Below are 27,526 nucleotides of genomic sequence, written 5' to 3'. Positions count from 1 at the left end.
GATATTTAAATCCCTTCATTTTACTGATGAACAAATTTTTACCCAAGGTAGTTGTTTGTCTTGCCCAGTGTTAAACTGTGAGCCTAAAGACAAGATTGCAATATTAGAAAATAGGTGTATAAACCCTGAATTCATTCCTATTTCCGAGACCGTCTTCATGACCTACAGCGCAGCCTGGATATGAGTCTTTTGCCTCCAGAAATCCATTTAACCTCTGTTACCTCTAGTTCTCTATTTTGGAAGTGGGGATATAAATAGTATTTATATAAGATAGTTGTGAATATATGTATAATAAATATACACTGAACTTTAGAACACTAACTCACACAAGTAAGTATTCAATTAATGCTCTTATTTTCTTTTAATAATAGTATCCCTGTTATAATTTTTGAGGTGAAAGATACAAGATGGTACGGATTGTGGTAACAGTTTCATAGGCATGTGCTTATCTCCAAACTCACCAGTTTGTATATGTTAAATACGTACAGCTTTTTGTATATCAATCATATTTCAATAAAAGATTTTAAAGATCATTTTACAGTATGCTTGTTCTATAGATATAGGCTCTCACCAAAGCCCAAATATTGGTGCATCTATATTACACCAGAATTTTGGTATTTTTACAAGAAAAGTAGAAATTATTTGCTTGGATCCTAGTGTCTGACTACTGAACTACTTTGGTAGTTGACACATTTAAAAAGGAAAAATTAACAGACTAAATTAATTTGGGTATTAGCAATGATATTTTATTTAACCCAATATATCCCCATGTTATTTCCACATGTAATTGCTGTAAAAATATCAGTAATATTTTATAATTTTTCCTTGTTTTTTCATACTAAGTCTTCAAAACATGATGAGTGTTTTACATTTACAGCACAGCTCAACTCTGACTGGAAGTATTTCAAATGCCCATCCCCACTTCTATCTAATGCCTGCAGCAGTAGACCATACACACAGTGCAAGATTGCTGTTAGTTCAAGAGATTTGCTGCTTACTGTTTATGAGCACATATTCTACAGTTAGGTTAATTTCAAGTCCCACTCTGTTGCAGCAACATTAAATGTCTGTGTAATTTTTGGGCAAGTTCCTTGGCAGCCTGTTCTCACTTTGATCATATTATAATGAAGATTATAAATCTCTAAAAAGGTCATAACACAATGATGATTAAATGAGCAAAAGCATGTAATGTTCCTAAAAGTTTTCAAGGATCATTCTGAACTGGAAGTTCCTATCTTTGATCATTTTATTAAGAAGTAGATATGAGCGATATAAGCTTCTTTTTTTTACTTACAATATATTTTTTCCAGCATACCTCATTGTAAAACACAAAACTTTGTCCCTTTCAAGTTATGGGTTTCAAATTGTATTGTGGGTTCTAGTGTGGTAAGATTCTGCAAACTCTATTTTTCCTATACAGACGTACTTATGATGAAGTTTGGTGTATAAATGAAGCACAGTTGACTGACAAAAACTAATGATAAAACAGAACAACTATAAAAAAATACACGAGATAATAAAAAGTTACGTGAATGTGGATTCTCAAAATATCTTATTGCCTTGTATTCGGACTTACTTATCTTATGATGTGTGAAGATGCAAGTCTACATGATGGGACAAATGAGGTAAGTGACACAGCTACTACAGAGGAGTTACCTGAACACAAACATTTCAATATCAGGACAGTTGATCTGATAACCGTGACACCACTAAACGACCACTATACGAGTCTGCAGCAAATCCTTGGTCTTTGCAACAGAGAAAGATGATTCACTCTCCAGGTGAAATGGAGCAGAACAACGTGAGATTTCATCACATTACATACTATTACACTTATAAATGGCCTATTTGTGGAATTTTCCATTTAACATTTCCAGGAGTAATTGATAGCATCAAAAATAAAAAATATTGATAAGACAGGCTCCTGCATATCAAATGAGCATAAGTATGAATGGTATTTAGGCATGCATGATAATATCTTCGACTGGGATATACCATGGAAATATTTGGGGTTTTTCCAAAGCACCTTTCATCTTTATCATGGCTGTTAACAAAAAACAAACAAACAAACAAAACTTCAGGTAAAATAAATTTAGCAGACTTTATTTGAGTAAAGAACAATTCATAAATTGAGCTTCACTCAAAACTGAAAAGATTCAGAGAGCTGTCTTAACAGTAGGCTGAATGTTAAGCAAAGCAATGACTTGATTGGCTCTCACTAGGTATTTGCCTCTGAAGGGAGTTCCCTAGCTATGAAAATAAGTAATCAGGTGTTACTGCTTGTGATTGGTTAAGGCTTTGGTTTGTTGGTTGGTTCTAAGTCAGTTATAAGAGACATCTCCAGGTTAAAATTCCCTTTGCTTCCTAAGAACACCAGGTATTCAGACAACCTCAACACATGGTTTCCTTCTTATTTGATTTAAAATGACCTAAAATGATTCCAAGCTATATTTCCTGCCAGAAAGAATAGACTATAAAGTATCTTCTGATCCCAAAACTGGTTTTTTTTTTAAGAATTTGATAAATGAATGGCCTTAGAAGAAAATTAGCCCTGCTGTCTAATTTTTGCTATAGTTATTATTATCACTAGAAGTTTAAAAGCTTTAAGTGGCTGATAGATAATGAATAAAACAAAAATTGCATATTGCATATTTCATTTTCTGGCTTAATTTCAAAAATAGTTCATAATGGATGGTATAATGGACAGTAGTGAAGCAATAATGGTCACATTAAAACACTGATTTTGAGGGTGGGCATTTTGGCACAGGGTTAAGCCACTACTTGAGACACCCATATCCCATATTGCTGTGCTGGCTCAAGTCCCAATTACCCTGTGCTTCCTATCCAGCTTCCTGCTGAAGTACATAAAGTCCCAAGTACTTGGGTTCTTGCCACATGAGAGATCTGAACAGAGTTCCTGGATCCTGGCTTATGACCTTCCTACTCTGGGCTGTTGCAGGCATTCAGGGAGTGAAGCAGGGGATGAATGTTCTCTGTCTCTCCCTCTGCCACTCTGCCTTTCAAATAAATAAATAAATATTTATAAAAATATTATAAAAATATTTATTTTTACACAATATATCTTTTATCCATCTAAGTCAATTAGAAGGTATGCAATAGCCTTAACAGTTCCAAGGTTAACATTTTTTATAATAGCAGTATGTTTAATATTTATGTAGACTGAAAACCATCTGCTATCAGTGATTCTGGTCCTGGCTGTAAGTGTTCTTACCAGCTCATCTCCAGTCATCTCCTCCTGATAGTTTCCAAATTTTCACAATAAGATTTCAAAAGTTCAACACAGCTGACCAATAATGTCTGTACTTCTGCACTAAACTTACAGCAAGCTATGACACAGGGAACATTCAGACAGTACAATCTGCAGTTGTAAAAGTTCAGGCTGAGCAACCCCTTCAGGCATAATAATAAATTATCTAAGATAGGTCATATTTAAGGACAAAATTTGAAAAATATGCATCCCTGGGGCAGGTGCTGTGATGTAGTGGGTAAAGCCGCCTCCTGCAGTGCTGGCATCCCATATGGGCACCAGTTCGAGACCCGGCTACTCCACTTCCAATCCAGCTCTCTGCTATGGCCTGGAAAAGCAGTAGAAGATGGCCCAAGTCCTTGGGCCCTTTCACCCATGTGGGAGACCCAGAAGAAGCTTCTGGCTTCGGACTGGTTCAGCTCCGGCCATTGCAGCCAATTGGGGAGTGAACCAGCGGATGTAAGACCTCTCTCTCTCTCTCTCTCTCTCTACTTTTCCTCTCTGTGTAACTCTGACCTTCAAAAAAATAAATAAATATTTTTAAAAAGAAAAGAAAAATATGCATCCCACAGCAGTATACACTTTTCAGAACATTCCATATTTGGTAACTCTAGCAATCTTCACAATTTTCCAGGTCTCATTTAACATTTCTTTGGTTTCCACAATTCTACATCCTCTTGCTTTTCCTTTTAATTCTCACATTTCGGTAATGTACAAGATTCTTATTACCCCTTTTCAGAGTTCCTACTCTTTCTTAATTCTCTAATTATCTTGCATTGTCATCAGACAGACTTGTCTTAGAAAATGTAATGGTCACCCATGCTTGCATCTACACTAGAAGATTATCACCCTCTGCTGTGGTCTGAAGGTTTCTTCCTCTCCCATCCCCATAAAGGTTGAAAGCTAATTACCAATATGATGATATTAAGAGGTGATCCTACTTTGGGTGATTAGATTAGGAGGATGAGTGGTGCCTAAATTAGACTTATGAAGGAGATCCTAGGGTGCTGCCTTCTCTCTTCTATTGTGCAAGGCTACAGTCAGAAAGCTCAAACTATACTCCAGATAGTAGGACCTCACTGCCTTGATCTCAGACTTCTCAGTCCCTAGATCAGTGAGAAACACATTTCTATCATCTGTAAACCATTTTGTGCCACAGTATTCAGAAGCCTGGATGAACTAGTGTCCCCTCGACTGAGATTGTCAGATGTAAGCCTTTTTCCTGAGCATGGAGCCTCACATACATGCTTACTTGGACATAGCTCTTTGAGATTTCTGTGAGCAATAAAATTCAACAAATAAAAATTGAAATGAGAAAAATAAATTCCCCAGTGTATAAGGATCTCGCTAACAATCCTTAAGATTTGTTATGGTGCAGAAGCCATTACACTCAGTAGAAACTGTATTTAAAATTTTGAATTCTGATGTGGAAATTGGAGCCACAGTTCACAGCCACATAGTCACATGGATAACCACACAGTACTTCAATATAAGGTAGAGCTAAAATATGGCATTCAGTAGTTGATATGTGTTAAATACATTTTCAGCTTATGATATTTTCAACTTACGATGGGTTTATCAAGATATAACCCTATAAACTAAGGAGAATCTGTACTTTCTCCAAGAAGTCCAATGACATAGGCAAAATTACTACTACTAAAAAATACTAGACATAAGTCTTAGAAAATAAATTTATACGACTGACTGAACACCAAGAGGGAAACCTGTTGGAGTGAGGTGGACACTATGGGAAATGGTGGCTTGATCAGCATAGCCCTGACTGTTAATGAACAACTTAATACATTATCCCTCTTAGTAGTTTTTTTATCTGTTCTACTTAATATGACTGGTTTAGTTCTGTAATTGATGCACAGTTATTCTTAAGTGTTGAAAATTAACTGAAATGTGATCCCTGTTGAACATGGGAGTGGGAATGGGAGAGGGAAGAGATGTATAATTTGGGACATGCTCAGACTGACTTGCCCCAAGTGGTGGAGTTGGAAGCATACCAGGGGATTCCAATTCAATCCCATCGAGATGGCATGTACCAATGCCATCTCACTGTTCCAGGTGATCAATTTCAGTTCACAGTTGGTCATGGTGGAGGGACTGGGAGTCAAAGGGAGCACATAGACAAGTCTAGTACCTGCTAACGCTAACCGATGGAGTAAATAAAGGGGAGAGTGATCCAACATGGGAAGTGAGATACTCAGCAGACTCATAGAATGGCAGATTCCTAAATAGCACTCTGGCCTCAGAATCAGCCCTAAAGGCATTCGGATCTGGCTGAAAAGCCCATGAGAGCATTTCAGGCATGGAAAGCCAAGACACTCTGGCAAAAGATCTCTGTGAGTGAGATCAAGTGGAAAGAACAGGTCATCAAAGAAGGAGGTACCTTTCTCTGAAGGGAGGAGAGAACCTCCACTTTGACTATGACCTTGTCTAAACAAGATAAGAGTCGGAGAACTCAGAGGGCTTCCATAGCCTTGGAACTCATGACTGGAGCATAGGGAGATTACTGATGCCATAGACAGGAGTGTCAATTGGTAAAGTCAACAACAGGAGTCACTGTGCACTTACTCCTCATGTAGGATCTCTGTCCTTAATGTGCTCTACATTGAGGCTTAATGCTATAACGAGTACTCAAACAATATATTTCACTTTGTGTTTCTATGGGGGTGCAAACTGTTGAAATCCTTACTTAATGCATACTAAACTGATCCTCTGTAAAAAAAAAAAAAAAAAAAGAAAGAAATCATCAATTCCCAACTTGACTCTCACTGGGATTAAACATGACAATAGGTCTGCTCTGATTTCATCATCATTTAAAAAAATCATCTATTATTTTTCACTTTATGTTTCTGTGTGGGAGCAAACTGTTGAAATCCATACTTAATGTATACTAAGCTGATCTTCTGTATATTAAGATAATCGAAAATGAATCTTGATGTGAATGGAAGGGGAGAGGGAGTGGGAAAGGGGAGGGTTGTGGGTGGGAAGGATGGTATGAGGGGGAAGCCATTGTAATCCATAAGTTGTACTTTGGAAATTTATATTCATTAAATAAAAGTTTAAAAAAAAAGAAAATCACAAAAAAAAGAAAATAAATTTATAATAGATGACAGATTGTGAATACTTATAATTAAAAGTAAATACACATTAATTAATGAATCTTCCTTTTAACAAAATAGTAATATATAAAATGTTTTATATAGATGAGAGAGTAGGCATAGAGAAGTTACATATATTTCTCAAGGATACAGACATTTTGAGCTGTTGAATGACTATGTGAATCTAGAAAATCTTGACAGGACATACTCTTAATTATTCAGCTGTGCTATGTCCTAATAGGGACATCTGATATGGGTTTAAGATCAAGAATATATATGGAACTCAATTCAAGAGCAAAAAAAAAAAAATAAATCAATAAATGATTTTTAAAATGGGCATGTGACTTGACATATCTTAACCGAAAACACATAAATGACCAAACAGTCAACATCACTAATCTTCAGGGAAAGTCAAATAAAACCACAAGGAAGTATCTTCTATCTTCTCACTCCAGTTAGAAAGGCCATTATCAAAAAGACAAAGATACTAAGTGCTGGTAAGGATGCTAAAAAGGGAAAATCTTAAACATTGTTGCTGGGAATTTAAATTAATATGCTACAATAAACAGTATGGGAGTTCCTCAGAAAATTAAAAAAAAAGAACATACTACTGGCTATATATCTTAAGGAAATGAAATCAGCCTGCTGAACAGACATCTGTAATCTCATGTTTACTGCAACATTACTCTCACTACCCAAGAAATGGAATCAAACTTAGAGTCCATCAAAGACACTAAGAAAATAAAGAAAATATATGCATTTATACATATACACAATGGGCTACTATTCAGTGTTAAGGAGGAATGAAATTCTGTCATTTGCAACAACATGGATGGAACTTGAGATCATTATATGATTGTCAACTGAAATAAGCCAGTCACAGAAAAACAAATACTGCATGATCTTAGTCATGTATGGAATCTAAAGAGTTGATCCCACAGAAGTTCAGAGGATAATAGAGGTTACCAGAGGCTTTAAATAGCAAACAGGAAGGAGAGGCAAGGAAAGTTGAGCCAACAGCTATTAAATCACAGTTAGGAGAAATAAGTCCTGGTGTTCTATTGTCCAGTAGGGTGACCACAGATAATGATATCTTATTGCATATTTCAAAACAAGTTAAAAGAAAGGAATTTGAATGATAAATGTTTGATGATGCAGATATGCATACCCTGATTTGACACTAGACAATGTATGTATGTAACAAAACATTACATGGTACCTCAGAAATATGCACATTTATTTGTGTCAATTAAAAAAAAAAGCATACACATAGAAAATATGTAGCCTTTCAGGAACTACAAACATAGGAAGATCCCAGCAGAGAACAATGGATTTCATTTAGTCTCAGCACATCTTCAACTTCCCCTACTCCCTCAAACTCCTCAATAAAGTATTTTGACCTCAAAAAAAGTATGTAAGCCTGAAGACAAAAATATTCAGTGTCATTAGAATAAACATATAAAAATGTTAATTATTTGACTGAATTTATGTTACAGATGTTACTATTATTTCAGTTTAAATATGAAACAATTAAGCTATAGGTTAGTATTGATTTTGTCCATGAAGCAAATCTAGGTTTATCTAATTCAAACTCTGTCCCTTACCCTTACTTTAGTTTCTTTTTGTGTTTGTGTGTGTGTGTGTATTCCTTTTTATTTTTTTAAACTTTTATTTAGTAAATATAATTTTCCAAAGTACAGTTTATGGATTACAATGGCTTTCCCCCCCCATAACTTCCCTCCCACCCACGCCCCTTCCATCTTCTGCTCCCTCTCCCATTCCATTCACATCAAGATTCATTTTCAATTATCTTTACATACAGAAGATCGATTTAGTATATATTAAGTAAAATTTCATCAGTTTGCACCCACACAGAACACAGTTGTTAAACATTCACCTATTAATTCATTCATTTAATTATCTCAGATATATTCGGCAACACTTGATGCCTTTTAAGTGGTAATAGCTATGAAATACTTGGGTTGTATTCTAGTGAGGAGAAAAATACAACATAAATATAACAGGATATTTCAAGGTAGTAACTATATCTATAAAGGAAATTTTGAATAATTTAAAATAGTTTTAAATTCTACAAAGAAAAATTTTGGAAAATGCCTTGAAGAAGACAGAGTAAATAATTCATAAAGGAACTCCTAGGGAAATTTTCCATGAAGATTTAACATTTGGTTGGATATGGGTGATGAGAACTAAAAAGTCAAGTGAATAGCCAAGATTAAGAAATTCATTGTTTAACATTTACCCTTCAGTAAGGATTTTAGTTCTTAAAATAATTTCACAGGTTACAAAGTTAATACGTATTTTTAGAAAACACACTCAATATTTAATGCATTTCTTCTGTGATTTTAGACCCTAATGAACCATAAGATAATGTAATTTGCTAAATTGTATATACTAAATTGGGCTTTATTTTTATCTTAGAAGTTATGAAAACTCTCCTTGATTAAAGAAATACTCAAACAAGAATTAATAGCATCACATTTATTCAAGCTCACATACCTCAATATTTAAATTTTTGAATGGCTACCTCACTTCTGAATATTCAGTTCTAACCCAATCAAGCTGGAGAAAAATTTTCCAAAGACAAGGACATCTGTCTGTGCAAAAGAGTCACAAATAAATAATACTTAGATTACCATTTTTATTGAATACATAAAAATAAATAAACATCTTTTCCTCACAGCAAGCAAAGATTTAAATAAATTGCAGAGAACCCTACAAAAGATGAAAATCTATAATTCCCCCCATTCTCTCTTTCCCTTTATCCTTCCATTTTCCCCTTCTGAGTAAGGTAGTCTCAACATGATGTGGTAGCATGCTCATGATGTCACTTGTGTTTAGGACACAGACAGCAATGAGTTAATTCTAAAAAAATGGAGACCATGTTCAAAAGGGAATTCCTAGAATTTCTGCAACCATATTCCCTGAAGATCTTAATTAAGGGAATTTCTTAAATCTTTCCTGGCACTTCAGCTTTTATAATAGCTAACCAGTTCTCAAACGATGTAATTATAAATGTTGTGATAAAATGATTAAGGCAACAGGTAATAGTAACTAAGAAAATTTTAAGTGCATCAGGAATAGTTTAGTACTAATTAATGTGTTGATTTAGTTAGTTAAGCATTTAATGGAAGTATTAGTGGGTTGAAAAGAAGAAAACTCTTTGTAATGTTATTAACTAATATCAATTTTGCCAAAATAAAAAAATCTTTTAAAATTACCTCCTTTAGTTATCTCACAAGTCCATTGTTAAGAAAAAAATGACACACATGTCAACGGTATAATTATTTTTAAATCACCATATAAATGAAAAAGGTTATTCTCATGTAGACAGAAAGAGCTATAACTTTATAACATATTAATGTTTTTACCTCCATAGAATATGATTTCTAGGATAAACTTGGAAAGAAATTTCAAGAGCTGAATTGAGAAGTTCTCATAATATGAGTGAAATTCTACAGCACTGATAAAGTTACTTCCAAATTCATCATGACCAATGCATTCAATTTATTCATGATACTAAATACTCTCATATGTCTATTTTTCCTATTATCCCTTCTCTGATGTGATTGGGAAAAAATTTTTAAGAACAATAAACATAACCATTGCAGTAAGCCATTTATTTAGATTTTTTTCTGTGAGACATTTGTCCAGTAGTAACACTGCATTGTAGGAGAGAAAATAGATTCATGATTCATGTTTATTATATGTTAAGTATGTATAGTATACCGATGTATTATAGCTTGTAGAAAACATAAATAATGAAATATATATATATTAGTGTATATGCATTTTTAAGCTGATGTGGTATAATCTATAACAAGCATGACACCGGTTTCCAGCATGAGTATGCAATTTTATAACTGTCAGTACCAGACAACAGAAACTCTGAGACTGACAGAATTCATGCCTAGAGTCTTAAACACAACAATGTGACACGTACTTAAAGTTCCAGTGACACTGAGATTGGTAACATACAGTTTATATGATACTAAGGATATTATATTCTTTTGGAGCCAACAGTCATATAAATTGGCAATAACAATATACTATTATAAAATAAGGGATGGGAATACATGGAAGATGCTGTATAGTGCAACTGTATAATTTATTATACAAACTGGAACACTGAAACTGATCATTATTAATAGTTGTTAGGAAATAAGATATAAATTGGGACTGTCTGGAAATACAGGATTTATGTTCACCCTAGAGTCATGGGAGCACACACAAGAAATTTAGTATGTGACCAAGAGGACAGTCAGGAAGTTTTCCACGGAGGAAATGACATCTACATTGCAATAAAAAGATACATAAATATACATGCAGGGATAAATGTGAGTAGCAAAGTGAGAAAGTTCCAGGATCATGCCTCCAAATTTTGCACTGATATGAAGGTGCAATGGCCTAAAGGCAAGAGAGAAAGCATCAAACAACAACAAAACCTGTGATGAGATTGAAGAACACTGGATTTGGGAAATGGCACATGGCAGGTGGAAAGATGATCCTTGCTTGGTAAGTAGGTGAGAAAACTATTTTCTCAGATAGGGAGACGATACCTCTTTCAGTGATCATGCTAGAGTACCAAGGTCACACAGACCACAGGTAGTTAACTTGAAACCACAAATTTGTTTCCTGATGCCTAGGCCAATGATGTATGTACATACTATACTAAGAAAATACCATTTCTCAATTCAGTGACTCTAATAACTTAAAATATCATATCGTGTCAAAATTCTAAGCATTGTTATGTAAAATAGCCGCTTGGAGTTTGTAAAGAAAGCACAATAGTGGTTCACAGTACATGGCCTAAGTAATAACAAGAAAATGATTTTTCCTTTTTTGAAATATTTTCAGTTCATTAGGCTCTTTACCCACTGTCATGTATATATCCACATATCTATAGACTTTATGGAGCTTTTAAAAATAATAAATACCTTAGAAATTGATGAGCTGCCTCCAGAGTGCTGCCAAGTGTTCCAGTGTTCTGAGGCTTGAAGTGCTCATCAGCCACATCAATACCTTGAGGCACTCAGTTAAAACACTGAGGTAATTAACCAGAGCAAGCTGTCGATGAAGTCGGATCTGATTAAGTAGAGGGATCCTAGAAAGAGAGAGCCTGGATTTAGGCAAAAATGTGACATAAAGTGGACAAAGCTGATTAAAACAACCCCTTTACTTTGCCTTTATAAGCTCTTGCCAACCTTTTGGCAGCCCTATCTAATCCACTTTACACATGTCCAGTGCCATCTGATTACATGAATGTCTTTCCTTAATCAGGGAGGAATCATGCTGTAATTCACATTTTGATTATTTCTGGCTTTCTGGGTCACACTTATAACATTTAATAAATCTGATAGTCCTACAGTATTGGTGTGATACAAGGAGTGTCAAGGCAAATTATTTCTATTTTATCGGGGGTTTTCTGGAAGCAATCCTTTAACACAAGTTGTTCAATTTTGGACCTTAAAATCTAATACAGTGGTGAAAAAACGTGGAGATAAAGGACAAATATCAGTGTTCGCCTTCACAGAAATGATCTGTGATCAGTTTATTTTGCATTCAGTAATTCCTTTAAGATTTATTTTATTTCTTTGAAAGGCACCATTAGAGAGAGAGAAAGAGAGAGAGAATCCTTGTGATAGTTCACTCCCTAATGGCTGCAGTGGCTACAGCTGGGCCAGGCAGAGGCAGGAGCCTGGAACTGCCTCTGGGTCTCCCACATGGGAACCTGTCTAATGCCACAGGCTCAGTACAGAGTAGGGTAGACTCAAATCTTCAGAATCCAACTGCAATTCTATGACTAACATATTCTACTGTTCTTTATTAGGAGCAGAACACATTCTATGTACTAAAATTCTGTTCCAACTCACTCTATTCAGAAGTCCTGGGTGCTACTAGAAACTATGCCATCAACAAACTTTATGACTTTGGATATATCTCTGGATCCCAGTTTCATCATCTATAGAATATGGTGGCTTAACTAGGTATCCTACTTATATCTGAAAGATATTTGAATTTACAACATTTCTCCTTCCTTTCTGGAATAACTATGCTGTGTTTCCATAATGGTCCTTCCATGCTTTCAATGTAACCAGCAAACAACAACAACAAAATACATAGAACAACTTAGAAGACAGTATTTGGGACTATCAATGTAATCCAGATCAGGAAAAATCACCTGACATCTCATCAGACTTTATGCAAGCAAAAAGGGAGACAGACGCAGAAACAGTAAGAAAGAGTAAATAGTAGGATAAGGGCATACATATTAAAAGAAACTTAAAAAGCATTTTAATAGGTTGTAATATGTGGAGATCATTTCATATTTAACCTAAAACAACAACAAAATTCACAGATGTTATAAGAGACTACGGTAGAAAGGAGAAGCCAGGAAAGCTTGATGAATGAGTTTTAGGTTCTAGCTAGACAGGAATGAGAAGTTCTGGGGTTCTAATGGAAGGTATAGTGATTATAGACAATGTTAATGTACTGTAACTAGAAGATGGATGCGGGGATGTTTTCAACAAAATGAAATGCAAAATTTTTGAAAAGAAAAATATTTACTCTGATTGGACATTACACAATGTATACATGTATGAAGAATTGTCTAGAATGCCACAGCTATGTACAATTTTATATGCCTCTGAAATTTTTTAAAAATTAGACAAAAAATTATTTTGAGAAAATCAGAAAAGTATAGACTTTGGCTACTTGATGACATGAAGAAATTACTGCTGATTCTTAAGTGTGAAATGATTTTGTGTTGTGCTTCAAAACATGAATTTTTATCTGAGAGATCCCTGCTGAAGTATTTGTAGCTAAAGTAAAATGATCTGTTATGTTTACCTCAACACAATTTGGCAATTGAATAGCAAGGAAAATAGATGAAAGAATGAATAAGAAATGTTATAAAATTATGAAAGGCTGTGAGTTATGGCTATATGTTTAAAATTTCCAATAAAAATGTTAAAATGTGTTTACATTACTTTTTTTTCTGACAGGCGGAGTTAGACGATGAGATAGAGAGACAGAGAGAAAGGTCTTCCTTCCGTTGGTTCACCCCCAAGGGCCGCTATGGCTGGCACACCGCGCTGATCCGAAGCCAGGAGCCAGGTGCTTCCTCCTGTTCTCCCATGCTGGTGCAGGGCCCAAACACTTGGGCCATCCTCCACTGCCTCTCCTGGCAACAGCAAAGAGCTGGACTGGAAGAGGAGCAACCAGGACAGAATCCGGCGCCCCAACCAGGACTAAAACCCGGGGTGCTGGCGCCGCAGTCAGAGGATTAGCCTAGTTAGCAGTGGCACCAGCAATGTGTTTACATTATTAAAAGAAATATTTGTTGGGGCCGGCGCTGAGGTGCACTAGGTTAATCCTCTACCTGCGGCGCAGGCATCCCATATGGACCCCAGTTCTAGTCCCATGTGCTCCTCTTCCAGTCCAGCTCTCTGCTGTGGCCTGGGAAAGCAGTGGAGGATGGCCCAAGTGGTTGGGCCCCTCCACCCACATGGGAGACCAGGAGGAAGCACCTGGCTCCTGGCTTCGAATCAGTGCAGCTCCAGCCGTTGTGGCCACTTGGAAAGTGAACCAACAGAAGGAAGACCTTTCTGTCTCTCTCTCACACTGTCTGAACTCTGCCTGTCAAACAAATAAATAAAAAATTTTTTTTAAAAAGAAATATTTGTTGATGAAGATAATATATGAAATTTTAGCCTCAAGGATAGTTTCAGTCTCATTTAGTAAATAATAAATTTAATTAATATGCAAAAAACTGACAGCTTATAAAATTAAGTGGGCGCAAATAAGAATTCCTATGAGAGGTATTCAAGATGTTCATGAAAAATGCATATTATGAAAAAATATGTGTGGATTGCATATGTTTTGTATCAAAATAAACTTATCTCTTAATTCCACTTAAATCCAGCTAAAATGCAGTTTTTCCAAATTTAACTCACCAACAGCTTTATTTGCACATTTCACCTACATGATTTTTCACTTTTTAAAACGTATTTCCTAAAACTTAATTTTTAAAAATAATTACATATTTTTTAAAATATTAATTTTATTTATTTGAAAAGCAGAGTTAGAGATAAAGAGGAAAAGACAGGAAACAGATCTTCCAACCACTGGTTTACTTCCCAAATGGCCACAACTGCCAAGACTGTGCCAGGCTGAATCCAAGAGACAGGAGCTTTAAGTAGTCTTCCATGTGGTTGCAGGGGCCCAAGGACTTGGGTCACCTGCTGCTGCTTTTCCAGGTGCATTAGCAGGGAGCTGTATAGGAAGTGGAGCAGCTGGAACTGGAACCGGTAACTCATACAGGATGCTGGTGTTGCAGGGTTGGCTTAACCCGTTACATCACAAAATGTTATTTTTTAAAAAAATAACTCTATTTATGGGGTACAATGTTACATTTCAATACATGTATACATTTGGTACTGATAAAAATCAGGATGATTAACATTCCACCTCCATCCCCCATTATTTTATAATTAGAGAGTTAGCGCTCCTATCTTCTATTTGCTGAGACAATACAGAAAAGTTTATTGTGAACTAAGGTCACTCACATCACCCACATGTGCTGTGTAACAACAGGAAATCTATTTTTTTGTCGGACTCTAATTTGGTACCCACTATCCAACCTCTCTCTATCTCAACAATATCTCCCAGCTTCTAATAATCAGTATTCTATGTTCAGAGACAGTTAATGTTAAATTATGTATACACCATGTTTCCTTTATTCATCCATCTCTTGATGTACACACCTTGACTGATTACTTTTCTTGGCTATTCTGAATAGTACTAAAGCAAACACATGAGTGCATGTTTCTCTTCGATATAATGATTTCATGTCTTTTGGATTTATACCCAGTAGTGTGATTGCTGGATCATATGGCAGTTCTATTTCTAGCTTTTTTAAAAGTATTTCCATACTGTTTTCCATAATAGCTATTCACATTTCATGCCCATCAATAGCATATAAGGGCACCCCTTCCTCTCCATCTTGGGTAGCATCTGCCATTTTTTGTCTTTTTAACAACAGTCATTCTAACAGAGGTGAAGTGATATCTCATTGCAGTTTTGATTTTTGTTTCCCTGGTGGCTACTGATATTAAACATTTTTTCATGTTTTGGTTGGCCATTTTTCTTTCTTTGCCAATTGTCTATTTAGGTCCTTTGCCATTTCATAATTAGATTGGTTGTTTTTTGTTATTCAATTTTGAGTTCCTTGTATATCCTTGGTAACAATCCTTTACGGAATAAATCCCTTTCACATATTTTCTACCGTTCTTGATATGATTTCTTATATGCAACATTTTAAAATGATATTCAATAGATAAGGCTTATAAACACAAATTTCTCATTGATGCCTGTTGTTTTAGTTATTATATACCTTCTGTGGCAGTATTATGATTTAAAATTTTCAATAACTTAGTTTTAATTTTTAAAAAGGAAGACCTTTCTCTCTGTCTCTCTCTCTCACTATCCACTCTGCCTGTCAAAAAAAAAAAAAAAAGCAACATACTAGGTATCACACCTCCAAAATTATAAAATGTAATTAAAAAAGCATTTTGATAAATATCTTTCCAAGTAATTCTATAGTTTACACATTAACATGGTTCCTCAGATTAGTGTTCTTGGGTGAAAATTCAATAAATAATTGTGTGAAGAATAAATATTCAGTATTTTTAGTATTATACTTAGTAAAATCCATGTTGGAATGCATTTTTTTGAGCCATGCATGCTAACTTCTAAAAGACAATACTAGCTAATATCACAATAACTCCATGGTTTACACCTGTTTTTCTTAAGGAATAATTATGATTGAAGATGTTTATAATTTATGAGTTATTATGAAAGCAAAATTATATTCATTTTTTCTCTAATAAGTTACATGTGTTTCTCATGCAGTTCAGAATCTCAAGAGGTTTCAAAGAAATAATGCTACTTGCTTGGGAATATAATATTAATCATAAGATTTTATGATGTTGACATACACTATGAGCTAAGAATTTTAAATAAACATGAGAAAAATTGAGAGGACAGATATTTGTAAATTAGTAAATTTCAAAAATTTTTTTGAAGTAATAAGACCTCACATTAAGTATAAGTTATAGAAAATTAAACAATGAAAATTAAACAATTTGCATTTTGAACTGTTTAGAAAATATTAATGCATCCTGTTTAAAATGAAGTCCAAAATTAATGCATTCCAATACCTGATTCTTAGGTCCACGAGGATTTCAACAATTTGCTGCATGATCAAAGACACTATGAGCAACCGCTAAAACTACAAACATTTAAGATTGTAACTACCAAGGTCCATTTTGATGGCTGCTGTGGAATAACGTCCAGAATTCACAAACAACTTAACCTGCCAAAATATTCATTCTCTAAATGGTTTCTGTGACTTGTTTCTAAGCCAACAATTGCTGTTTGATAAGTTGATGCCATCTCAATAGCAAGAGAAAACCAAAACATGATTAAGAAATAATTAGTTTTGAACAATGATGTGTGCTTTTGGACTAGAAAAAGAGTACAAAGGAAACAGGTTTGAATCCTGGCACCATTATTGGACAAGTCATTCAACTTCCCTAAGTCTCCAATTTTCTCTTTGGCCAACTGGTGATAAAAATACTGAATATTTATTCTTTGCACAATTATTTATTGAATTTGCACCCAACAACATTAATTAATTCTTTATCAAAAGCTGTTTATTATACTTGCTTATATATGACTCTTAATTCTGGATACATATTTTTAAGATTTTCTATAGTTCGCATATTCTTTATTAACACTACTTTATCTTTCAGGGACTATACACAAATATCATTTTCTGTTAAGACTTTTGAGCTATTTTCACTTTAAATTATTTATGGAGAGAAATTTTGTGCACCCTTGACAAAGTTACTCTTCTCTGAGGAAAAGAACATATTCTCAACATTGAACAATTCCTTGCAAAACCTGTTGTGTTCCAGTTTATTGTCCACAGTTTCACCTAAGTCAGAAATGTTTCATACTCCCTGGATCAGTCTGGGCTGCCATAGCAAAATGCTACAGACTAGAGGCTGGAACATTCAAGATAAAAGTACAGACCTATTCAGTTCTGATGAGGTCCTTATATCTACATTCTTCACATGGTGAAGAGAGATCCAGATTTTTTTTTCTCCTTACACGGAAACTGATACCATTACAATGTACCCCTTTCATAATATCCTCTAAATTTAATTATCTCCCAGGATTCCTATATGCAAATATCATCTCATTGGGAGGTTAGGGCTTCAGTTTTTGGGGGTTCTTAACATTTGCTTACCATTGAAAATTAAGTATTGTCTGCACTTGTAACTTTCTAAAGAGCATCTAGAATTTCTATAAAGATATAACCCATCAAACCCACTTTAATAGGGTAGGTATTTGGCACAGGAACTATTATCTCTTTGGGATTCCCACTTCCCATATCAGAATCTCTGGGTTCAAGTCTGGCTTCATTTGTGATCCAGCTTCCTGTACCTTGGAAAGCAGCAGCTGATGATAGCTCAACTACTTGTGTCCCCACCACTCATGAGGGAGACCTAGATAAAGGTCCTGGCTTCAACCTGGCCAAGCGCCAACAACTAGAGAGTAAGCCAGGGAAAGGAAAAAGGAAAATCTCTCTCTCTCTCTCTCTCTGCAGTTAAAATTAACTAATTTAAAAATTATTATAAAATATCATCTAAATAAGAACTATATATTCATCAGAACTATCATTTTTGCTCACTATTTTCTAATATCAGAAGTCACAAAAATTAGTGGGAGTGGGTATTTGATCTAACAGATTTGATGCCTGCATCCATATGAGAGTACCAGTTCCTTGGTTTGAGAATAGCCTTTGGCTCCTGAGTTCAGCGATCTGCTAACGTAGACTAAGAGGTAACCGTGATGGTTCCAGTAATTTGGGCTTATGCTACCCACGAAAGAGACCTAGACTGGGTTCCAGGTCCCCAGCTTTGACCTCTGCCAGCCCTAGCTGTTGTATTTGGAGACTGAAAGAGTATACAGGAAGTCTTTTCTCTCTCCTCTCCTCTCCCCTCCAAATAAATGAATGAATTCTTAAATGTTTATTAATAGTAAAAAAAAAAAAAAATTCACTCAGGAATATTGCCACCTTTCTATTGAGCAAATCTGTTTTTTTTTTTTTTTAAGTTTTAATACAAGTTGAGGGAATTCAGAAGACACAGCTGCCAAATGAGAAGAGTACTTTACTTTTACTTTTTTTTTTAAAGATTTATTTATTTATTTGACAGAGAGACAGAGAGAGAGAAACAGAGAGAGAGAGAGAGAAGGAGAGGCACAGAGAGAGAGAAATATTCCATTCACTGCTTCTAAATGACAACAATGGCTGGAGCTGGGTTAGGTTGATGCCAGGAGCCAAGAGCAAGGAACTTCTTTCAGGTTTCCAACATGGACAAGCACTTGGGCCATCTTTCATTGCTTTCCCATGCGCATTAGCAGGAAGCTGGATCAGAAGTGGAACAACTGGGACTCAAACTGGTGCCCAAACTGGGTGTCAGCATTGCAGATGGCAGCTTAGTCTGCTATGCCACAATGTTAACCCCAAGAGTATTTTACTTACACAGTTAAAGTAGTATCCTCTTTTAAATAATTTGTGAAGTAAAAAAAAAAAAAAAAAACCTACCAGTCACTAAATAAATGTTAATCATTTCAGTAGTATAAATTGCTTTTAAAAATCAATGCAATCAAAAACACAGTCTTTATCTGTTGGCATTCACTTCTATTTTAGAGTAAAATTGATTTCACCATTTTTGAGTGTAATTATAAGTTTAAGAAAGCATGTATTAAGCTTATAAACTGCTAACCTCCAAAGAATTTTCTGATTTGATTTTCTTTCATAAAACCCAGGAAATTAAAGATTCATGTTAGGCCGGCGCCGCAGCTCACTTGGCTAATTCTCCGCCCGCGGCACCAACACCCCTGGTTCTAGTCCCAGTAGGGGCACTGGATTCTGTCCTGGTTGCTCCTCTTCCAGTCCAGCTCTCTGCTGTGGCCCGGGAAGGCAGTGGAGGATGGCCCAAGTGTTTGGGCCCTGCACCTGCATGGAAGACCAGGAGGAAGCACCTGGCTCCTGGCTTCGGATCAGCATAGCTTGCCTGCCACAGTGCGCCAGCTGTGGCGGCCACTTCGGGGGTGAACCAACGGAAGGAAGACCTTTCTCTCTGTCTCTCTCACTGTCTAACTCTGCCTGTCAAAAAAAAAAAAAAAGATTCATGTTAAATATGACCCTTTTAATTTTAACTTTCTCTCTTTTCCTGTCTCACACAGATACACATACACAGAAATGTACTTGTACACACATGTGCACATATGCATGTTTTATATTGGCTCAAAAACTACTGGAACACTTTTCTAACAATTAGAGAAGGTCTATTCAAGATTCACTTTCAACTGTCAGTCATCTTGAAATTGATGAATTTTTCCATTTTAGTTGAGCCACGAGAACATAACAGTACATGGCATGTTATATATTTCTTTTTGCATATACATTTCCAATAGAACATGAGCTCCCTAAAGCTTAAACCTTACCCTTCTGTGATGTATTTGTTTCTTAACGTTGACAAAGGATGTCATGCATGTTAAGTGAATAGTAAATGATTATAAATATTTAGGTGTTTTATAGGGTTCCATTTTTTAAAATATAAACATATATAAGGAGTTATACTCAATAAAAGAAATATTAGAATTTGAAACTCATAAAATGAACTGAAAACAAATATTTTTTTACTCATTCTATAAATAATATTGATGAATATATTAGCAAGTATGCATCTAACCAAATCACATCACAATATGGAAAGTACTTAAGGTATCTAACTCAGAGATAGCTAGCAATCAAATATATAAATATTGCACTTTAAAATTAAACAATGGGGCTGACGCTGTGGCACATCAGGTAAAGCCTCCGCCTTCAGTGCCGGCATCCCATATGGATACCAGTTCGAGTCCCGGCTGCTCCACTTCCAATCCAGTTCTCTGCTATGGCATGGGAAAGCAGTAGAAGATGACCCAAGACCTGGGGCCCCTGCACCCGTGTGGGAAGACCCAGAGGAAGCTCCTGGCTCCTGGCTTCGGATCGGCTCAGCTATGACCATTGTGGCCAACTGGGGAGTGAACCAGAGGATGGAAGATCTCTCTCTCCTCTCTCTCTCTCTCTCTCTTTCTCTGCCTCTCCTTCTCTGTTTAACTCTGATTTCCAAATAAATAAATAAACAAAAAAAAACTTGAACAAATTTTAATTATAACAAAGGAGAGTAACAAAAAATTACAAAAAGAAACATACTGTTGATTGTGGAGATTTGACCTTGTGTTTGTAAACAATTATAAATAAAATTTGCTTGTGTTATTCAGATAATGTATAATTTAAAATATAAGGAAGTGACCCAATAATTATATTGATAAATATAATATAGTCATGTGTTGCTACATTCTGAGAAAGGTGTTAGGCAATTTAATCATAGTATGAATATGAAAAAGAATATTTACACAAACAAGATGCCTATTTATCATTAGCCAATATAATCTTATGGAACAACTTTCATACATGCTGTCCATCATGGCTCAAAATGTAATGATGTGGGGCTGGTGTTGTGACACAGTTGGTTACCCTGCTGCCTGCAATGCCGGCATCCCATAAGGACTCCAGTTCAAGTCCTGGCTGCTCCACTTCTGATCCAGCTGTCTGCTAACGTGCTTTGGAAAGCAGCAGAGGATGCTCCAAGTACATGGGCCCCTTCACTCATGTGAGAGACCCAGGTGGAGCTCCAAGCTCCTGGCTTCAGCTTGGCCCAGCCCTGGCCTTTGCAGTCATTTGGGAAACAAACAAGTATAGATCTCTCTCTCTCTTTCTCTCTCTCTCTCTGCCCCTACCTGTCGCTCCCCCTCTTCGTGGAGGAACGACACAGGACCCTGCGCTGTTCTTTCGTCTGCTCGGCCCTCCCCGGGTTTGCTGCTGGTTCTTCCCGGGTTGGCTACTATCCCTTCCACCTCCGTGGAAGGGCAGTTCCCCCTGGCCACATTCCCCACTTCCGCAGGGGAGCGGCACTCCGCCGGCCGGCTCTCTCGGGGGCTGCTCAGGTGTTATTCGGATAGATGTTCCTCTTAGATGTTCCTGGTGCATGCCGTCTCTCTCCTCCTTTATAGTCCTCCTCCGCCAATCCCAACTCGGCTGCCCACACGCCGAGTATGCTGCTCTCCTCCAATCAGGAGCAGGTCCCACAGTTTATTGGTTGAACTGGAGGCAGCTGCACAGAAGCTGTTTTCTCCTCTCCCAGCGCCATATTGTGGGAGAGCAGATGCATAGAATAAGTCTTAATTCCAGTAACAGTATAGTCCGAGTTGCTCCCCACAGTGGGAGAGCAGATGCATAGAATAAGTCTTAATTCCAGTAACAGTATAGTCCAAGTTGCTCCCCACAGATCCCCCTTTCTTTTTATTTTTTGGCGTTGATACGCGCCTGTCTTCGGTGTCCCGCGGCACACACTCTGCTCTGCTTGCTAGAGTTGCCACAGGTTCTTACAAGTCCTATCAATCAGGCAAACCGAATCCAGGTCCTCTCTTCGCCATGTTGTGAGGAGGTTTTTAGGCGCTGATGCGTGCCTGTGTTCGGTGCCCCGCAGCGCATGCTCTGCTCTGCCTGCAGGGGCTTACAAGCCCTAACAATCAGGCAAACCGAATCCAAGCCTTCTCATTGCCATATTGTGGGGAGGCTTATTGGTGTTGATTCGTGCCTATCTTCGGTGACCTGCAGCTCATACTCTGGTCGAGCTGCCTGCTGGTGCTTATCGCCCTAATCAGGCAGACCGAATCCAAGCTCTCTCATTGCCATGTTGTGGGGTGACTTATTGGTGTTGATAATGTGCCTGTCTTCGGTGACCTGCGGCGCATAAGCTGCTAGCTGCCCGCAGGTGCTCACCACTTCCCTAATCAGGCAGACCGAATCCAAGCTCTCACATTGCAGTGTTGTAGGGAGGCCTCTCTATTTCTCTATTTCTCTATCTCCGGGCATTCCTATTTCTCCCATTTTACTTCTATCTTCCAGCATTCCTATTTCTCTCCTTTTACTTCTAAACTTCTGTTTCTCTTATCCCTGCGGCTTCCCGGCGGCGCTTGCCCCGAGGCTGCTTCTCGGCACCTCGCCCCGCAGCAGCTTCTCGGCACCTCGCCCCGCGGCAGCTTCACGGCTCTGCGCGGCTTCCCGGCGCCTCGCCCCGCCGGCGGGTTCCCGGCTCTGCGCGCACGCTCCGCGGTCTCCACGCACTTCGCGCCCGCACCACGGCCTCGCGCCAGCCCCGCGTTCCCCATCTATTCACGCCCCGTGCTCTCTCTGCACGCAGCTTCCGCGAATGTTTCCACCACCACCGGCATTCAGTCCAAGTTCCCCGGACTAACCTGGCGAATTTCAACCTGGCGGCCCACGTCTCTGCCTCTGGTTCCAGATCTTCGCCTCTTGCTCCCCGGGGTGACTTGAAGAATTCCAAGGTGGCTTATATCTCCGCCTCGGCCTGCACTCGTGGCTTCATCCTCCCTAACATTTTTCTCTACCCGGTATGTTTCCTTAAGTTTTCTTCCAACAATATTCCTCTCATTTCTCCTGGCTACTCCCCACAGTCCGTATCCGAGTCCAAGCCTCCTCCAGGTTTCACTTTCGCTTTCAATCTCCTAGCTTCCCCGCCATAGTCCGCATCCGAGTCTATGAAAGCTTTCACTTTCGCTTTCAATCCTAACTTCTTTCCCACAGTCCATATCCGAGTCTATGCCTAGGCTTTCAATAGCTTCTTCCGGCACCTAGGCTCTTTGCTAGTCTCTCTCTCCGGTATTTTCCCACTTCTTCCCGTTTCTTCCCTCCTAGGTTTCCTATCCGAGTCACGGCACCATTATGTCGCTCCCCCTCTTCGTGGAGGAACGACACAGGACCCTGCGCTGTTCTTTCGTCTGTTCGGCCCTCCCCGGGTTTGCTGCTGGTTCTTCCCGGGTTGGCTACTATCCCTTCCACCTCCGTGGAAGGGCAGTTCCCCCTGGCCACATTCCCCACTTCCGCAGGGGAGCGGCACTCCGCCGGCCGGCTCTCTCGGGGGCTGCTCAGGTGTTATTCGGATAGATGTTCCTCTTAGATGTTCCTGGTGCATGCCGTCTCTCTCCTCCTTTATAGTCCTCCTCCGCCAATCCCAACTCGGCTGCCCACACGCCGAGTACGCTGCTCTCCTCCAATCAGGAGCAGGTCCCACAGTTTATTGGTTGAACTGGAGGCAGCTGCACAGAAGCTGTTTTCTCCTCTCCCAGCGCCATATTGTGGGAGAGCAGATGCATAGAATAAGTCTTAATTCCAGTAACAATATAGTCCGAGTTGCTCCCCACAGTGGGAGAGCAGATGCATAGAATAAGTCTTAATTCCAGTAACAGTATAGTCCGAGTTGCTCCCCACACCTACCCCACTTTCTCTATAACTCTGACATTCAAATAAGCAAAAAAAATAAATCTTTTAAAAAGTGGTAATGTGGTTCAGGATTGTAATTATATATACAGCAATATACATATTTATCTTTTGAATCTTCAGGTGCTAGGAAAAGTTGCTGTTTAATTTTACTTCAAAAGCAAAGGTAAAATATTAGGTCAAATTAAGAGTGAACTATGAGATTTTGAGAATAAACTTAAAATATTCATATTAAAATCAAATGAAGCAAAAACAAAAATCTCCATAACACCTTCTCTTTTAAGTTAAGCAGTGTGCATTCAGAAGTTTAGAAATGTCAGGTTACAAAGATCAGACATTTACCATTCCTAAAGCAACTCATTCTTAAGTAGTCTTAAAATTGATCAATGAATTAACGCAAAATTAAATTCTATCTACAACCAATATTGCAAATAAGCCTGCATTAACTTTTGTTAATATGAGTGTAATCATTTGGATATTAATAATAATGATAATAATAATGCATTTTTCTAGGTAGCATGATTCGTCTTCAACTAATTCCTTGGTATTGTCTTCCTGTGTTGGCAGACAGTAGTTTTATTTTGTATAATATAACCAAAAAATTCTAAATCAAGCATAGTTCTAACTTTTCTATTTGCGAAAGGTTTCAACAAATTATCTTATAACTTCACACTGCAAATTCAAGAACTCTGAAGGGCCTAGCATTTATTTTTAATAATTATTTATTTTATTTCAATTACAGAGAGGGAGGGACAGAGACAGAAATTTTCCATCCGCAGGTTCACTCCTCAAATTGTCCCAATGACCAGGGATGGGCCAGGATGAAACCAGGAGCCAGGAGATTCATTCGAGTTTCCCACGTGGGTGCAGAGGCCCAAGCACTCAGGCCATCCTTTGCTGCTTTCCCAGGCACATTAGCAGGAAGCTGGATCAGAAGTGAAGCACCCAGGGCCGGCGCCGCAGCTCACTAGGCTAATCCTCCGCCTAGCGGCTCCGGCACACCGGGTTCTAGTCCCGGTCGGGGCGCCGGATTCTGTCCCGGTTGCCCCTCTTCCAGGCCAGCTCTCTGCTGTGGCCAGGGAGTGCAGTGGAGGATGGCCCAAGTGCTTGGGCCCTGCACCCCATGGGAGACCAGGAAAAGCACCTGGCTCCTGGCTCCTGCCATTGGATCAGCGCGGTGCGCCGGCCGCGGCGGCCATTGGAGGGTGAACCAGCGGCAAAGGAAGACCTTTCTCTCTGTCTCTCTCTCACTGTCCACTCTGCCTGTCAAAAAATAAAAAATAAATAAATAAATAAAAATAAAAATAAAAAAAGTGAAGCACCCAGGAATCAAACGGGTGCCTATATGAGATGACTGCACTGCAGGAAGCAGCTTAATCTACTATGCCTCACTGATGGCCCCAAGGAGGGCCTAACATTTAAATTAAATAATTTTTCTTCATAAACAAACAAGGAACTGGGCTGACTTTTTTTAAAACAGTCATTTCTTTTTTTTTTTTTTTTTTGAAATTAAAAGATGAGTTTATTTTGGTGAAAATAATTTTCTTTTTTTTATTTAGTAAATATAAATTTCCAAAGTATAGTTTATGGATTACAATGGCTTCCCCCCACCCATAATTTCCCTCCCATCTCCCGCTCCCTCTCCCATTCCATTAAACAGTCATTTAAAAAAAAAAAAAAAAAGGATTTATTTATTTATTTGAAAGGCAGAGTCACAGAGAGGCAGAGGCAGAGAAAGAGAGAGACAGAGGTCTTTCATCCTTTGGTTCACTCCCCAATGGCCACAACAGCCTGAGCTGCATTGTTCCAAAGCCAAGAGCCAGCAGCTAGGACTTCGGCCATCTTCCACTGCTTTCCCAAGCTATAACAGAGAGCTGGATCGGAAGTGGAGCAGCTGGTACTTGAACCGGCGCCCATATGGGATGCCGGGACTGCAGGCAGCAGCTTTAACCATTATGCCACAACGCTGGCCCCTGGGCTGACTTTTTTTTTTTTTTTTTTTTTAATTTTGACAGGCAGAGCGGACAGTGAGAGAGAGAGACAGAGAGAAAGGTCTTCCTTTGCCGTTGGTTCACCCTCCAATGGCCGCCGCGGCCGGCGCGCTGCGGCCGGCGCAGCGCGCTGATCCGATGGCAGGAGCCAGGAGCCAGGTGCTTTTCCTGGTCTCCCATGGGGTGCAGGGCCCAAGCACCTGGGCCATCCTCCACTGCACTCCCTGGCCACAGCAGAGGGCTGGCCTGGAAGAGGGGCAACCGGGACAGAATCCGGCGCCCCGACCGGGACTAGAACCCGGTGTGCCGGCGCCGCTAGGCGGAGGATTAGCCTAGTGAGCCGCGGCGCCGGCCCCCTGGGCTGACTTTTAAACTAACAGAGTGGCACATAGCATTTCTGAAGGAATTCTTCAGGCAGGACCCTCTACATGATTTGAAGAGGCCTTAGGCCCCAATAGCAAAAGTATCACGGCCCCTAGGATGTTCATCCTCATGGCCTTGAGCTCTGAGGACTGTATTATAGTAGTGCATTCAACAACAATATGCTTAGTGGAGTAGGGAATGCAATTTTTAAGGGCAAATATAAAAACACACTAATCCTTCCTATCAGATTTTAGAAAATGGCAAGGAATAAGGTTGACTTAGGGACTGTATCTAAACACACTTGAATATTATCCCAACATGTAACCTCAGTATGGTTAATCAAGACAATAAATATTACTTAAACATCTAAACTCCCAAACTGCAGTAAAATCTGAATCATTGGATATTCTACTAGCAAGAAGTGTCTATTAACTAATGTTTGGACACACTTACAAGTGCTATTTGAAATGATGGACAGATATAGCAAAATAATAATCTTCATGAGAACTTCAGTCAGTTTAGCCGCTGAGATAAATATTAGTACAATATAGATGCTACCATCAAAGAAATTATAAATTGGTGACAGCATAAACTTTATTTTTATATGCGTGCTAACTGTATTTTAAAATTGACAACCAAAAATAACTCACTGTTTTAGGGGTAGCAAATATGGTAAGTGCATTTTGTTATACTCTGATATTTCAAAATGGCATAAGTGGCATGTACATATGTACATTTTTCACTTTCAGCCACTATCTACTTATATCAGCCACTATATACTTATATGTGTGCATGTGTGTGTGTATGTGTGTAAAAATTAACCCACTTTTCTCCATGGCTATAGGGACAGTTTGTTGCTATATGGAAAATGGTACCTGTAAGCCAAATGCACCAAAATCTATCTTTGAGGAATCATTCAAAATACCTCAATTCAGAATATTTTCTCCAAGAAGAAATAAATCTTTTCTTGACCTTCAAGTTCATAATGTTGACTTAAAAATTGCACTTCAACAAATAGTACTTCTTTAGTAGGGAGACTTTTCAGAAAAAAAAAAAAGTGGTTTTTGTTTTGTTTTTTGACAGAGTTAGACAGTGAGAGAGAGAGACACAGAGAAAGGTCTTCCTTCCATTGGTTCACCCCCCAAATGGCCGCTATGGCTGGCGCGCTGTGCCGATCCGAAGCCAGGAGCCAGGTGCTTCCCCCTGGTCTCCCATGTGGGTGCAGGGCCCAAGCTCTGGGGCCATCCTCCACTGCCCTCCAGGGCCACAGCAGAGAGCTGGACTGGAAGAG

The 27,526-nt window shown here is 38.3% G+C and overlaps 1 long non-coding RNA gene across 17 annotated transcripts in view; it reads right to left on the bottom strand.

Annotated features, from left to right (window-relative positions):
* LOC103349096 (uncharacterized) overlaps nucleotides 1–27,526 on the bottom strand; it is a 372,847-nt gene that overhangs the window by 331,509 nt on the left and 13,812 nt on the right. For 15 of the 17 annotated variants that reach the window (XR_016212802.1, XR_016212812.1, XR_016212808.1 and 12 more), the window contains exon 3: nucleotides 11,334–11,500. This is a non-coding gene — a long non-coding RNA (uncharacterized LOC103349096). Of the gene's footprint in view, nucleotides 1–8,874; nucleotides 8,994–9,017; nucleotides 10,804–11,333; nucleotides 11,501–27,526 lie in introns of those variants that run through there. The other 2 variants (XR_016212811.1, XR_016212809.1) reach the window with 2 other exon arrangements.

The sequence above is a fragment of the Oryctolagus cuniculus genome, chromosome 9 (assembly GCF_051225735.1).
Source record: "Oryctolagus cuniculus isolate XC-2025 breed Fujian yellow rabbit chromosome 9, ASM5122573v1, whole genome shotgun sequence".
In the NCBI taxonomy this organism is placed as follows: domain Eukaryota; kingdom Metazoa; phylum Chordata; class Mammalia; order Lagomorpha; family Leporidae; genus Oryctolagus; species Oryctolagus cuniculus.
Note: the sequence above shows the minus strand (reverse complement) of the source record. Positions and strands in the feature narration are given on the sequence as shown.